The sequence below is a fragment of the Phyllobates terribilis genome, unplaced genomic scaffold (genome assembly GCF_046119375.1).
Source record: "Phyllobates terribilis strain yellow unplaced genomic scaffold, ASM4611937v1 Scaffold_2__4_contigs__length_985480577, whole genome shotgun sequence".
NCBI lineage: Eukaryota > Metazoa > Chordata > Amphibia > Anura > Dendrobatidae > Phyllobates > Phyllobates terribilis.
In genome coordinates this window covers 95,152,756-95,166,902 of record NW_027362762.1, presented here as the reverse complement: position 1 = coordinate 95,166,902, position 14,147 = coordinate 95,152,756, and the positions used below count along the sequence as shown (strand labels likewise).

At 49.2% G+C, this 14,147-nt stretch overlaps 1 protein-coding gene across 1 annotated transcript in view; it reads right to left on the bottom strand.

Annotated features, from left to right (window-relative positions):
• CRYL1 (crystallin lambda 1) overlaps nucleotides 1-14,147 on the bottom strand; it is a 192,461-nt gene that overhangs the window by 29,368 nt on the left and 148,946 nt on the right. The gene's annotated exons all lie outside the window — the stretch shown is intronic.

Sequence of the window (14,147 nt, the reverse complement as noted above, 5' to 3'; positions counted from 1 at the left end):
AGCTTATAGGCCACCATTGACCATATCCCACCCACTTTGGAAAAAAGGAGGACTGTTTTAAATATGCTAAAAGTTGTAACATTTTTGTGTACGTGCAGGTTATGAAAATAAAATGTTGACTTTTTTTTTTACCAGCGGGGTAATGTGTGTTTTTCTTATTTAAAGAGGTCGCCCACTACTTTTTTATTGATGACCAATCCTTAGGATAAGCTTCAAAAGAGTCCACCAAGTCGGCAGTACTCATGCAATATTTAAGCAAAAAATGTGATATGATGTCGGTGCGGCAATCAATTAATCATTGGTGCTCAGCAAGTAAACAGTGAAATAATTGTACTTCACGTAGTAGAAAAAAAAGAAAGAATGCGGTACTCACCATAAATGCAAAAAAAAAACTACTGCTTTTATTAGTCCAAACTGGAGTAACTAGACATAGGTCTGGAGCAGGCTCACTTCTCCTGACACGGCACGACGGCCGGTTCATGTTGACAAGCCTTTTCTTTTGCATTTATGGTGAGTGCCGCATTCTTTCTCTTTTTATCTATTATGTGAAGTACTAGCCTTAGGATAGGACATCAATATCTGACTGGTGGAGGTGTGATACCCAGAATCTCCGACTTGAAGTTCTCGGATGCTGCTGGAACATAATTTTGTGGTGCTGAAAACGAATATGATGCTCTAATTTTCAAGACCCAAAGGAGGTTGTAATTAGTTATGACACCTTTCATGCAGACTTATAGTAAAATTGCATCTTTATTATTTCATCCTCATTATTGCATTGTTAGTAGCTTGTGTATTACATCCTCTATTTAGCCTTCAGTATTTTATCATCTTATGGTGACCAATCAAAAAATACCAACTTGGTTCCGATGACGTAATCCTAATTACAGTTGCCTCACCTATGTTTATAAAAGCGCTTTGTGTAAGGTATACAGTTTTAGGATTTCTTACCTTACTTTCTTAGTATATTGACGTTTCTCTGTGTTTTTTTATTCTGATATGCGTTGTTATTGCATTAACAAAGCAGATAATTTTTGCTACATATGCGGAGAAGTCACTTTTGCGTCACAAAGGCCAAACTTGACTACCCTGATAAGGAAAGCCTACAACATGTATTTTGGCTACAGAATAGGAGATCAGGACACGAGTTGGGCTCCACACATATGCTGCGATAGATGTGCATCACATCTTACTCAGTGGTTGCATGGGAAGAGGCAGTCTATGCCTTTTGCAATCCCAATGATCTGGAGAGAGCCAACAGATCACACTACTACTTGCTATTTCCGCATGGTGTCCATCCCATTGGGAAAGGAGTTTCAAGGAAGAAGAAGTGGACTTTACAGTATCCAAACACTCCATCTCCAATACGTCCAGTACCAAAAACAGAAGAACTGCTGGTTTCAAAAGCACAAGAAACATTTTCAATCTAGGCACGTAAGGAAGAAGCGGGCGCTTGGTGTCCGCAACCTCAACTGAACCACACCTTATAACATAAAGTGAACTGAGTGATCTTGTTAGAGATTTGGATTGGCCCAAAAGTAAGGCTGAGCTCTTAGGTTCCCGGCTACAGCAGTGAATTTTCCTAGCGGGCGATGTTCGGATTTCTTTGCTCTGCAACCATGACAAAGATCTTGTCCAATACTTCTTCATGGAGGGCGATCTTGTGACATGCAACAACATCAATAGTTTAATGGAAGCTCTGAAGATAAGTCATAATCCATAGGAATGGAGGCATTTCGTTGATTCGTCCAAAAACCCATCTTGCTGCAAAATGGCAATGCGCTACCTTCAATTCCAGTTGGTTATGCCGTCCACATGAAAGAAACCTATGACAACATGAAACAGCTGTTGAGGTGCCTGAACTACGACCAACATTTGTGGCCCCTGTGTGGTGAATTAAAGGTGGTTGCCCTCTTACTTGGTCTCTAGATACAAAGTACTGCTGCTTTCTGTCTGAGTGGGATAGTTTTGCAAGAGAATATCACAACAATAAAAGAGACTGGCCTCTCCAACATTCAATTCAGCCAGGGAGTAAAAGTGTCCTGCATCCAGCACTTGTTGACCCCCATAAGATTTTGTTACCACCATGGCATAGCAAGTTGGGCCTAATACAGAACTTTGAAATAATAGATAAAAATGCAAAATCATTTATGTATCTCATTGATAAATTTCCATGGTTGGGTGAAGCAAAGATAAAGGAAAGAGTCTTTATTGGACCTCAGATTCGTAAGCTTCTTCAAGATGAGGAGTTTCTCCGTTTGTAGCAGGGCAAGGAAAAGGCTGCATGGGTAGCACTTGCATTAGTGATAACTGATTTTTCTGAAACTCAACAGCAGATAACTATGAAGAGTTGGTGGAAAATATACTCAAAACATATAAGGATGTGGACTGTAACATGTCCTTAAAGATTCATTTCTTACATTCGCATGTAGACTCTCTTTCCACCAAACTGCGGAGCAGTAAGCAACGAGCATGGTGAGAGATTTCACCAAGATATTGCGGCTATAGAGAAAAAATATCAAGGAGAATGGAACCCATCAATGCTTGTAGATTACTGTTGGAGAATTGTAAGAGATGATTCGATGCAGAAGTACAAGAGACAAGCAAAAAAGAGTTGTCACTGAATGAGGACCAAATGTTGTAGAGCTATTTCTGTAATTGTTTATAATTCACAATAGTGTTTATCCAGATTTTAGTTATCAGAAAATTGGCATAACAAAATATTTGTTACGGATCGGGGTGGTGGAACCTCTGTGCTGCGATACAAGGAGTGACCAGAGGGGCGTAACTAAGTGCCAACTCGGACCGACCCTGGTCACACGGCGGCTTAGTCGACTCCATGAACCAAGGAGGGACCGGGCAGGTGAACCAGGTGCCACTCTGGGACCGACCTTGTGTGAGAGCAGGTGATTCCGACGGGTCAGGTGGCTGAGGCTGACAGGTACAGCAGACGAGCACGGCAGGTAGCCTGACGGGTGATTCGGGTAGGCAAGCAGGCGGGTACGGCAGGTAGCCACATAGGTGATCTGGGTAGGCAAGCCGGCGGGCACGGAAGGTAGACAGGCGGACGGACACAGCTGATAGATAGGCAGGTGGGCACGGCTGATAGGCAGGCGGGTGGGCACGGCTGATAGGCAGGCGGGCACGGCTGATAGACAGGCAGGCACTGCTGATAGACAGACTGGCGGGCACTGGAACCTGAGGGCTGAGGAAAGTGTTAGCACACAAACGACAACCTTGCACAGGCACCTCCATATTGGAGGAGGTGCTTTAAATAGGAGTGGTCCTCCGGCCATTGGCCGGCGACTCTTTAGGACGGCGGGCACGGCCCCTTTAAGTGGGAGGGAGCGCGCGCGCCCTAAGCACAGTGCCCGGGAAGCTGCACGCAACAGCAGCAGCAGGGAGGCTGAAGGACGCTGGACTGGGACCGCGGCGGTGAGGGGAACGGCATCTCTGCCCGGCAGGAGGCAAAGACGCTGACGCTACAGTACCCCCCCTTTATGCCCCCTCTTCTTTAGGCCCGCAAGAAATTTCTCTAGAATACGAGGGGCATGAATGTTCTCCCTGGGCTCCCAAGACCTCTCCTCAGGACCAGACCTCTTCCAATCCACAATAAAGAAAGTTTTTCCTCTTACCCTCTTGATGGCCAAAATGTTTTCCAACTCAAAGAGGCGGAGACTGGAGCTGGAGTGGTACCTGGATCGTCAGAGAAAGAATTAAGGACAACCGGTTTGAGGAGAGACACATGAAAGGAGTTGGGGATCCGTAGGGAGGCCGGGAGTTTCAGATTGTAAGCCACTGGATTAATTTGGTTCAGAATCTCGAATGGACCGATGAACCGTGGACCCAACTTGTAAGATGGTATCTTGAGGCGGACATATTTGGAGGAAAGCCAGACCTTATCTCCTGGACGGAATTGAGGCAGATCCAGACGTCTTTTATCCGCATGCTTCTTCATCCGTCGGGAGGACTGAAGAAGCGCAGATCTGGTGTCTTCCCAAATCGCAGAAAATTCACTGACGAGAGACTCCGCGGCCGGATTGTCCACTGAAGAGGAGACGGGAACCGGAATCCGGGGGTGTCGACCGTAGACCACAAAAAACGGAGATTTAGAAGAGGACTCACTCACATGGTTGTTATAGGAAAACTCGGCCCAGGGCAGGAGCTCAACCCAATCACTATGGTGAGTGTTGACATTTGCCGAAGAAAACTTGTAAGTATCTGATTGATACGTTCCACTTGATCATTAGACTGAGGATCATAAGCCGAAGAAAAATCCAAAGAGACATCCAGCAGCTTGCACGTGGCTCTCCAGAAGCGGGAGGTGAACTGAACTCCTCGGTCCGAGACAATGTGGAGGGCCAAGCCGTGAAGACGGAAGATGTGACGGATGAAGTTCTTAGCCAGCACAGATGCAGACGGAGGACCAGGCAGAGGGATAAATTGAGCCATCTTGGAGAAGCGGTCGGCGACCACCCAAATGACAGTACAACCGGCCAATACAGGAAGATCCATGATGAAGTCCATTGCAATATGTTGCCACGGAGCGGAAGGCACAGGAAGAGGAAGGAGACGACCGGCTGAAAGGTTTCCTAGGTGTCTTGCTACGGGCAAAAGAGGAACAAGCCGCGACAAAATCCGCAACATCCTAGTGCAGGGTGGGCCACCAATAATGCCGGGTAATGAGCAGAAGCGTCTTCCTCTGACCGGCTTGGCCAGACAGTTTGGACGAATGGCCCCAGAGTAAGACCCTCTTCCGATCCTGGGCCGCCACAAAGGTCTTACCAGGAGGTAGATGAGACAGATCAAATGGAGCAACAGTCATAATTCTGGAGGGGTCAATGATGTGTAGAGGCTCCTCTTCTAGGTCAGAGGACAGAAAAGAGCGGGATAGAGATTCGGCTTTAATGTTCTTGTCTGCCGGGCAATAATGGAGAGTGAAGCAGAATCGAGTAAAAAACAAAGACCACCTGGCCTGACATGGGTTTAGTCTTTGGGCGATCTGCAAATAAGCAAGGTTTTTATGGTCAGTGTAGATGACCACTGGGTGCAGAGCCCCCTCCAGCAAGTAGCACCACTCTTCCAGCGCAAATTTGATGGCCAGCAGTTCTCGATCTCCTATGGAGTAATTGCGCTCAGACGGAGAGAAGAGTTTGGAAAAGAAGCCGCAGGTCACCATTCGCCTGGACGAGGATTTATGGGTATGCACTGCTCTGGCTCCGGAGGAAGAGGCATCAACCTCCAGGAAGAACTGTTTATTGCAATCCGGACGGTGAAGCACAGGAGTGGAGGAGAAGGCTTGTTTAAGAGAGATAAAGGCATTCTCTGCCTCGGAAGGCCACTCCCTGGGATTTGCTCCCTTACGGGTAAGAGCAGAGATGGCAGCTGTCCGGGAGGACACACGAGGAATGAAGAGGCGGTAATAGTTGACGAATCCCAGAAAACGCCGAATAGCCTTGAAGCCCTCCGGTCAGGGCCACTTTAAAACGGCAGATACCTTCTCGGCATCCATCTGCAGTCCGGTCTCAGAGATGATATACCCCAGAAACGGCAGGGAGGTCTGCTCAAAGAGACATTTCTCAAACTTAGCATAGAGGCGATTCTTCCGGAGCCTCAGTAGGACCTGACGAACATCCCTCCGGTGAGAGGGCAGATCAGGGGAGAACACCAAGATATCATCTAGGTACACCACCACGCAGGAATACAGGAGATCTCGAAAGATATAGTTTACTAACTCCTGGAAGACGGCTCGAGCATTACAGAGACCGAAGGGCATCACGCGGTACTTGTAGTGACCATCCCGAGTATTGAATGCCGTCTTCCATTCGTCTCCCTGGCAAATCCGGACCAGATTGTACGCCCCACGCAGGTCGAGCTTAGTGAAGATCTTAGCGCCTTTTAGGCGGTAAAACAGCTTCGAGATGAGAGGCAGGGGGTACTTATTCTTGATGGTAATCTGGTTTAGGCCCCTATAGTCGATACAAGGACGAAGAGAGCCGTCTTTCTTCTTGACAAAGAAGAATCCTGCTCCAGCCGGAGAGGTGGATTTCTGGATAAATCCCTTAGCAAGATTTTCTTCTATGTATTCTGACATGGCACGGGTCTCGGCCAGCGACAAGGGGTAGATTCGCCCGCGAGGGGGGTGAAGCACCAGGTATTAGGTCGATGGGGCAATCATACGGCCTATGAGGTGGTAGTGTCTCTGCTTCTTTTTTATCGAAGATGTCCGCATAGGACCAGTAGGGTGCTGGCAGGTCAGGTAGGTTAGCCGGAGTAGACTGGGTCGAGCAGGACGAACCGGAACCAGACAGGTCTTATGGCATTCCTAACCCCAAAGGAGCACCTCACCCAAGCTCCAATTCAGGACGGGCTCATGTCTCCGTAACCAAGGCAGGCCAAGCAAGAGGGGATGAGAGAGACCGGACAGTATGTAAAAGGAGATCTTCTCCGAGTGCAGCATTCCCACCTGAAGAGTTACTGGCTCAGTAACAAACAAGATGGTTAAAGGAAGAAGCTTTCCATCCACAGAGGAAACCACTAAAGGATCCGCCAGACGTATAGTAGGAATCTAAAAACGCTCCACAACGGCCTGTTGGATGAGATTCCCAGCGGCTCCGGAATCCAGATGGGCGGTGTCGAAGAAGAGGGGCTGACCACTGGTAACGGAAACGGACAGAGTCAAAGGCGGAGAGGAAGAACTCTTGCCTAGGACGACCTCTCCGAGCTCCCGGTCTCATCGGGCAAGAGCGGATCTGATGTTCTATATCCTGTTGGGATCTCTGGCGAGAGACCTCTTGGTACAAGTCTGAGAGCGAAGGAGCCTGGGAGCCACCGGATTCCATGGCCTGTGCAAACTGTTACGGATCCGGGTGGTGGAACCTATGTGCTGCAATGCAAGGAGTGACCAGAGGGAAGTAACTAAGTGCCAACTCGGACCGACCCTGGTCACACAGTGGCTTAGTCGACTCCGTGAACCAAGGAGGGACCGGGCAGGTGAACCAGGTGCCACTCTGGGACCGACCTTGTGTGAGAGCAGGTGATTCCCATGGGTCAGGTGGCTGAGGCTGACAGGTACAGCGGACGAGCACAGGAGGTAGCCTGACTGGTGATCCAGGTAGGCAAGCAGGCGGGTATGGTAGGTAGCCAGACAGGTGATCTGGGTAGGCAAGCTGGCGGGCATGGCAGGTAGACAGACTGGCGGACATGGCTGATAGACAGGCTGGCGGGCACGGTTGATAGACAGACTGGCGGGCACTGGAACCTGAGGGCTGAGGAGAGTGTTAGCACACAAACAACAACCTTGCACAGGCACCTCCATATTGGAGGAGGTGCTTTAAATAGGAGTGGTCCTCCGGCCACTGGCTGGGGACTCTTTAGGACGGCGCGCGCGGCCCCTTTAAGAGGGAGCGCGCACGCCCTAAGCACAATACCCGGGAAGCTGCGCGCGGTGCACGCAACAGCAGCAGCAGGAAGGCTGAAGGACGCCGGACCGGTATCGCGGTGGTGAGGGGAACGGCGTCTCTGCCCGGCAGGAGGCGGAGACTCCGACGCTACAATATTCTGCATATTTATCTTTGCAAAAATAATAATGTTTCAAAGTACTGAAACATTTATGCTTTAATTATATGTAGCAGTAAAAGGAAAACTCTTTGATATCATAGAAACAACTAAACATTTTCATTGTCAGATTTGAAGTCAGGAGGTCAAAATCATTAAGAAATGGCTCATTTCATTACTGAACCCGACAACTTTTGAAAATATGTAGAACAGTGTTACATATTATGCATTTCATCATATTGACAAAGATACTTTCTAACAGTTCTGAGTTACAAAATTTGTAAGGAAAAAATAAAATACAGACAAGCAGTTATTATAACACTTCCAAAAATTAACACAAAGGACAATAGTGGGTGTGATTTCCTTTTTTATCAGTCTCTTCTTTGAATCATTTGATGTTGCATAATTCTGGTTTTGTGTTCAAGCTTCTGATACATCACAATGAAAACTTGCACATTCCCATTTGTCAGAGATGGGTGAATGTTGCCTTTGTTTAGAAAATGACAAATATAATATAGACTGGATATGATAAGCTATACAAAGTATTGGGACACCTTCACATTATACCTACAGGAGCTTTAATGACATTCTATTCTAATTCTATAGGCATCCATGTAGCACGAGTGCCTGCTCTGTTAAGTAGCCAACAACCGGCAGTAAATGATGCGATCGGAGCTATCTCCCATCGGGTTAGTTTAGTTAGTTTGATTAGTTAGTTTTTAAATGTCGCTGTCAAGTTTGACAATAGCATTTATTAGGCTTTAACACGGCAGCCATCAGTTGTGATGGCCACTGAACCCTCAGCCTTGTAATTTTGGAAGGCTTATCGCTTGCCATGGCAGCCAAGGGCTGTCTGATGGCCTCTGTGCCTACCATGTGAAATTTACTATGAAGCCAATCCAATGGGTGGACCTCATCGAAAACTAATGAATTGACAATACAATGCAATATGGTAGGATTAAGTGTCCTAAGGGGACTAACCAACAATGTAAAAAACATTTAAAAAATATAAGAAAAACTTTAGAAAAAAAAATATAAAAGTTTATATCACCTTCCTTTTTTCCAAATGTGAAAAGCAAGTTGTAAAAAATGTTTTTTGTATCTAGTTGGTACTACTGCATTCGTAGTTGCATGAACTACTAAAATATAAAAATATTTATCCCCAAACAATTAATGGCAAAATGGAAAAAAAATTGAAATACTAGAATTGACGTGTTTTGAATGGAAACAGCAGTTCCCCTAAAAATACAATTAAAAAGAGACAAAACGTCATGTATATCCTAATATGGTATTAATAAAAACAACAGATCAACGCACAAAAAATAAGACCTTACACAGGTCCATGGACACAAAAATACAAAAGTTATAGTTAGCAGAAAATGGTAGCACTAACCAAACTAACTTTTTACAAAGTTCAGAATTTTTTAAATCACTAAAATATGAAAAAAATAAATGTTATATGTTTGATAACGCCATAATCATACTGATCTGGAGAATGATATTACAAGATTATTTTTACATCACAATGAAAGACGTAAAAACAAAAGCATAAAAATAATGACGGAACTGCAATAATTTTTTTTCACCATTTCATTGCATTTGGATTTTTTTTCCTGTTTTCAGTACTTTGTATAGTAAAATGAATAGTGTTATTCAAAAATACAGAATGTCCTGCAAAAAGCAAAACCTCAAGGCTATGTCGATGGAAAAATTAAAAAGTTGGACAAAGAGAAGAAAAAACAGAAGGGCAGAAAAAATTGTGGATAATATAGAGTTGGTCCTCCATTTGCAACTAAAACGGCTTTCACTCTACTAGATTATGGAGTGTATATGTGGAAATATTTGTCCATTCATCGATAAGAACATTTGTGAGTTCCAACATGGATGATGGAGGAGAGGCTGGGCTCACAATCTCAATTCTCGTTCATTCTAGACGTGTTGGATGGGGCTGAGGTCCGGGCTCTATGTGGCCAATCATATTTTTCCACACCAAAGTCCCCCAACCAAATCTTTATGAACCTTGATGTGTGCACTGGGGCGCAGTCAAAGGGAACAGAAAAGAACCTTCCCCAAACTGTTCCCACAAAGTTTGAAGCTACAATTGTCCACAATCTCTTGTTGAAGTATTAAGATTTCCCTTCATTGGGACAAAGGTGCCGGGTCCACCACCTAAGAAACAACTCAAAGCATTATTTGTCCTCCACCAAAGTTGGCAAAGTATTACAATCTGGCATTTGCCAAACCCAGACTCATCCTTCAGACTGCCAGATAGAGAAGTCACTGAACAGAATAGGTTTTCACTGCTCCAGAGTCCAGTGGTGGTAGCTTTACACCAGCGCATCTAACACTTAGAATTGGGCTTGGTGATATAAGGCTTGCATGCAGCTCTTGGGTAGTGAAAAATTCACGTCATGAAGCTCCTGGTGCGCAGTGCTTGTGCTAATGTTAATACCAGAGGAGGTCTGGACTCTGCAGTTATGGAGTTAGTGGAGCGGTGGTGACTTTTCTGCCCTCTGCTCTTCAGCACTCACTGACCCTGCTCTGTAACATTATGTGGTCTCCACTTTTGTGTGGTTTCTAAATTCTCCCAGGTTCCTTATAATACCACTTGCTACAATGGTAATGTAGCACCCTGAGGATTCGGCTGCTACAGGGGTATTGCACCTCAAGCCAGAGGTGTGATATTCCACTCCCGGGTAAGGATGGAGTGTGGAACTGAGCTCAGTTAGCTGCATGCACTACATACATCCCATTTCCGAGGGACAGACCGATGGTACTCCCACTAGGTTATATGTGCAGGTACAACAGTGTCTGTCCCTGGCTGGAGTGGGAGGGGGGGTGGAACATCCCAGTAGTGTAGGGGCAGATAGGGGGAGCAGTCTGGGTAATGCTAGGAGCTCATTGGGTGCTGGTCACCTGAGCTCACACATAGAGGGAGTATATAAGGTGGGAACCATCTTAGATCAGGGTCAGTCAGTCAGTCAGTCTTCTGTAGAGGGTTGGTCAGTCCTGAGAGAGGTCCAGGAGAGCCTGAAGAGAGAGAGAGGAGAAGAGAAGGACCCAGAGGGGGAGAAGAAGGAACCCCAAGAACCCAGAATTAGAACAGAAGGGTGAAGGGTTGGCACGCAAGGGAACCGGATCCCAAATTAGTGGAGGAGAGAAACAACCCTCAGCTAAGAACCGGAGGCTGCGTCATTACATGTGGAGCAGCCCCTCACTAAGTCCACTAAGAAGGCACACCAGGTATAGGGTCAGGGAACCCCGAAGAGGTGCACCCACCAAGAGGCCCGAGGGAGCCGCATATAAGTGGACCCCTGGTGAGAAAGGCCAGTAGAAAGGACAGTCAGAAAGGGAGCTCAGGACCACGCTCCAGAATTGCTTGGGGGTTGGCCGAGTCCAGGACCTGGTGGACGCAGCACGGCTCGGGCGGTCACTCAAGGCCAGAGTGACCAACAGAACAGCAGTAAGTAAAAACCCTGAACTGCACAGCACGACTCTGAGTCTTCTTACCATCCACACTGCACCACCACTACCACCATCCTCTACACCTGACCCCCTGAGGCTATACCCCTCCCGTTGGGGGTTATACTACCTGAAGCTGCACACATACCACCAGCCTCAGCGGACCCTGCTGCAGCGGCGGCCGTATTGACCGCAAATCAACGGGTGGCGTAGTCGACACTAAGAACTAATAACATCTGTAAAGACTGCCACACACTGAGTTTGACACCCTGGGCACGGACCGGGTCACAGCCACTCGGAGACTACAACCCCCATCTGATCCGGCTCCGGGTATCCCTAACAACATGGCCCAGGGGGCGCGTCAACTTTGGCGTAGTCGGCAGGATAACGTGCCCGCAACAACCGGGTACTGCGTGCCTGAAGAAAAGTTCACCGTTACCTCAAAAAGAAGTCTCCTGCCGGTTCCGGAGGGTCCCCGCCAACGGACCCCATCATAGGTCGTTTCCCGCCGGTTGTCCGCCATTTGCAGCTTTTTCCCGCCATCCATGGAGTTTCCCGCCACTGGGAGACGATTCCCGCCATTTCCAAAGATTTCCCGCCTTGGAAGAGCGGACGCCATTATGGGCGTGCCAGAGGGTGGCAAAAGGCCACCTCCCATCGTGGGCCAGGTCGAAGAATGGCGCCAAAAGCGGAAACCGCGCCCACCAACAGAGACTGTGATGCTGGAAGTGTCCATCAGCGTGAGAGAACTGCCCCTGGAACTGACAATCACTAAGTTGCCCCGGGACCACCCTCGATGTGGGCGGAGACAGAACAAAAGAGCGAAGATGGGTGCAGCCTGGAGGAGTCTGGAGAGATCGCACCCGGAGACAAGAAGTCTGGAGGAGAGTCCAGAGAAAGCGTACCCGGAGATGGAGGGAGAGACAGGCAGCACCGACCCAGTGGTCAGGAGCCTGCTGCAAGCAACAACCCCACTAGGCTTAGTGGAGATCCTAGCACAGCTCCCCCGAGACCGGAAGTGTGCACAGACCGCGCTGGAGGGCCTCGCACGGAGGATGGCCCAGGTGCAGCAAGACACGCTGACGGAGTGGAGCCGTGAGATGGCCCAGCAGACCGGAACCCGTCAGCGGAGCACGCCGCCCGAGACGAGGAGACAGACCGCCTCTGAGGATGGCGCAGGAGGAATGAAGGCCGGAGACGGCGCCGAGAAGGGAGCTGAACGGACGGAGGCAGGTAAAGGGGACGTCTCTACCCCGAGCCGAGAAACCGAGTACCTGTCCCAGCTCCCCGTCGCAGAGCCCGAAATTCCCCCTGCCGTGCCCGTCGCTGCATCGTCACCGTGCCAGACTAGGCCTCAAGCAGAAGCCGCGGCCGCGACCCCTGTGACGTCACGCGCCTCAATCCTGAGCGCGGCGAAGCAGGAAATACCATCGGCCTGGTCGCAAGGTCTAGTACCTCCGGGCGCCGCAATTCCAACAGCGCCCCCTACCTCCGCGGAGCCACCGGCCTGGTCGCAAGGCCGAGTGCCCCCGGGCGCCGCAGTACCAACAGCGCCCTCTACCTCTGCCGAGCCACAGGCCTGGTCGCAAGGCCAGGAACACCCGGGCGCCGCCGTCTTCACGGTGCCCTTTACCTTTAGGGTGCCCCAGGCCTGGTCGCAAGGCCTGGTCAATCCGGGCGCCGCTTCCACCACCGCGCCCTCAACATCTAGAGTGCCGCACCTGGGCGAAGATCTATTTGCCCAGCACACGTGCCCGGATGGGCAGCCCTTTGTATGGCCCCAGGAGTACTACCAACTGGAACTCCAAAGAGCAAGGCCCCTGTGCGAGCCCCTGATTCCGGCTCCGAAGCCCGTCAGGAGAACCCCGCTCCCGCTAGAAGAAGCACAATTCGAGTGGGACCCCACCGGAGGAGACCTCATGGGGTTCACTCAAGAAACGCGGGCAGCCGCAGCAGAGCGAGTGTAGTGCTGCCGCCAGCAGTTGGCAGCCTTCGAGCAAGAGCGGAAAGAGAGGCGGATCCGTGAGCAGCGGCTGCAGGAACAGAGCGCAGGGCAGAAGAGCCGGACCAGGAGGAACCCCCGTGCAGCCCACGGTCCCCGTACCACCGGGACTGTGATTAAATTCAACCTGCAGCATGGGTGGGGCTTCATAAGAGACCATCATACCCCCGGCGACGTCTTTGTCACTCGCAGAGACGTAGAAAGCCATCTGCCGGAGGGACACAGAGGTCGTGACCTGTATGTAGGGGACGAGGTCACGTTCACCCGGCACAAGTGTGCCAAAGGACCCTACGCCCTCCATGTGCATCGCCTGACGGAGGAGGAGCTGCGGTGTGAGGAGGAGCAAGAGGACCCGGACGGGTCTGAAGAAGGAGCAGGAGGACGCCGTCATTAGAGTACGGTATCGTGAAACTGTACATAGTTACCCGTCGGGGTACAGGAACTGTTACTGCTGCTAGTTAAAATATAGTCCCCGTTGGGACCAGCAAATTGAACTGAAACCCGTGTGTCCCTATTCCCACTGACCGAGGACTGAGAGCGGTCATTCCTTTCCTAATACCTGGCCGAGGACTGAGAGCGGCCATATTCCCCTTGTATATAGTTGCGCTTTTTAAGGCGCCCCCTACTGGTTTTATAGGAAAGCTGTGTTACAAGAGACTGTCGCACTTTACCCGGTCACAAGTAGCACCGTGGCCGGAGGCACAAGAAAGTTTATGATATATATATAATGTTTTATATGTTGATGTTGTTTTGAAAAATTTGTATGTTTATGGATGTTTATTCTCTTACAGCCCGAGGACGTGCTGTGATTTACCAGGGGGGAATGTAGCACCCTGAGGATTCGGCTGCTACAGGGGTATTGCACCTCAAGCCAGAGGTGTGATATTCCACTCCCGGGTAAGGATGGAGTGTGGAACTGAGCTCAGTTAGCTGCATGCACTACATACATCCCATTTCCGAGGGACAGACCGATGGTACTCCCACTAGGTTATATGTGCAGGTACGACAGTGTCTGTCCCTGGCTGGAGTGGGAGGGGGGGTGGAACATCCCAGTAGTGTAGGGGCAGATAGGGGGAGCAGTCTGGGTAATGCTAGGAGCTCATTGGGTGCTGGTCACCTGAGCTCACAC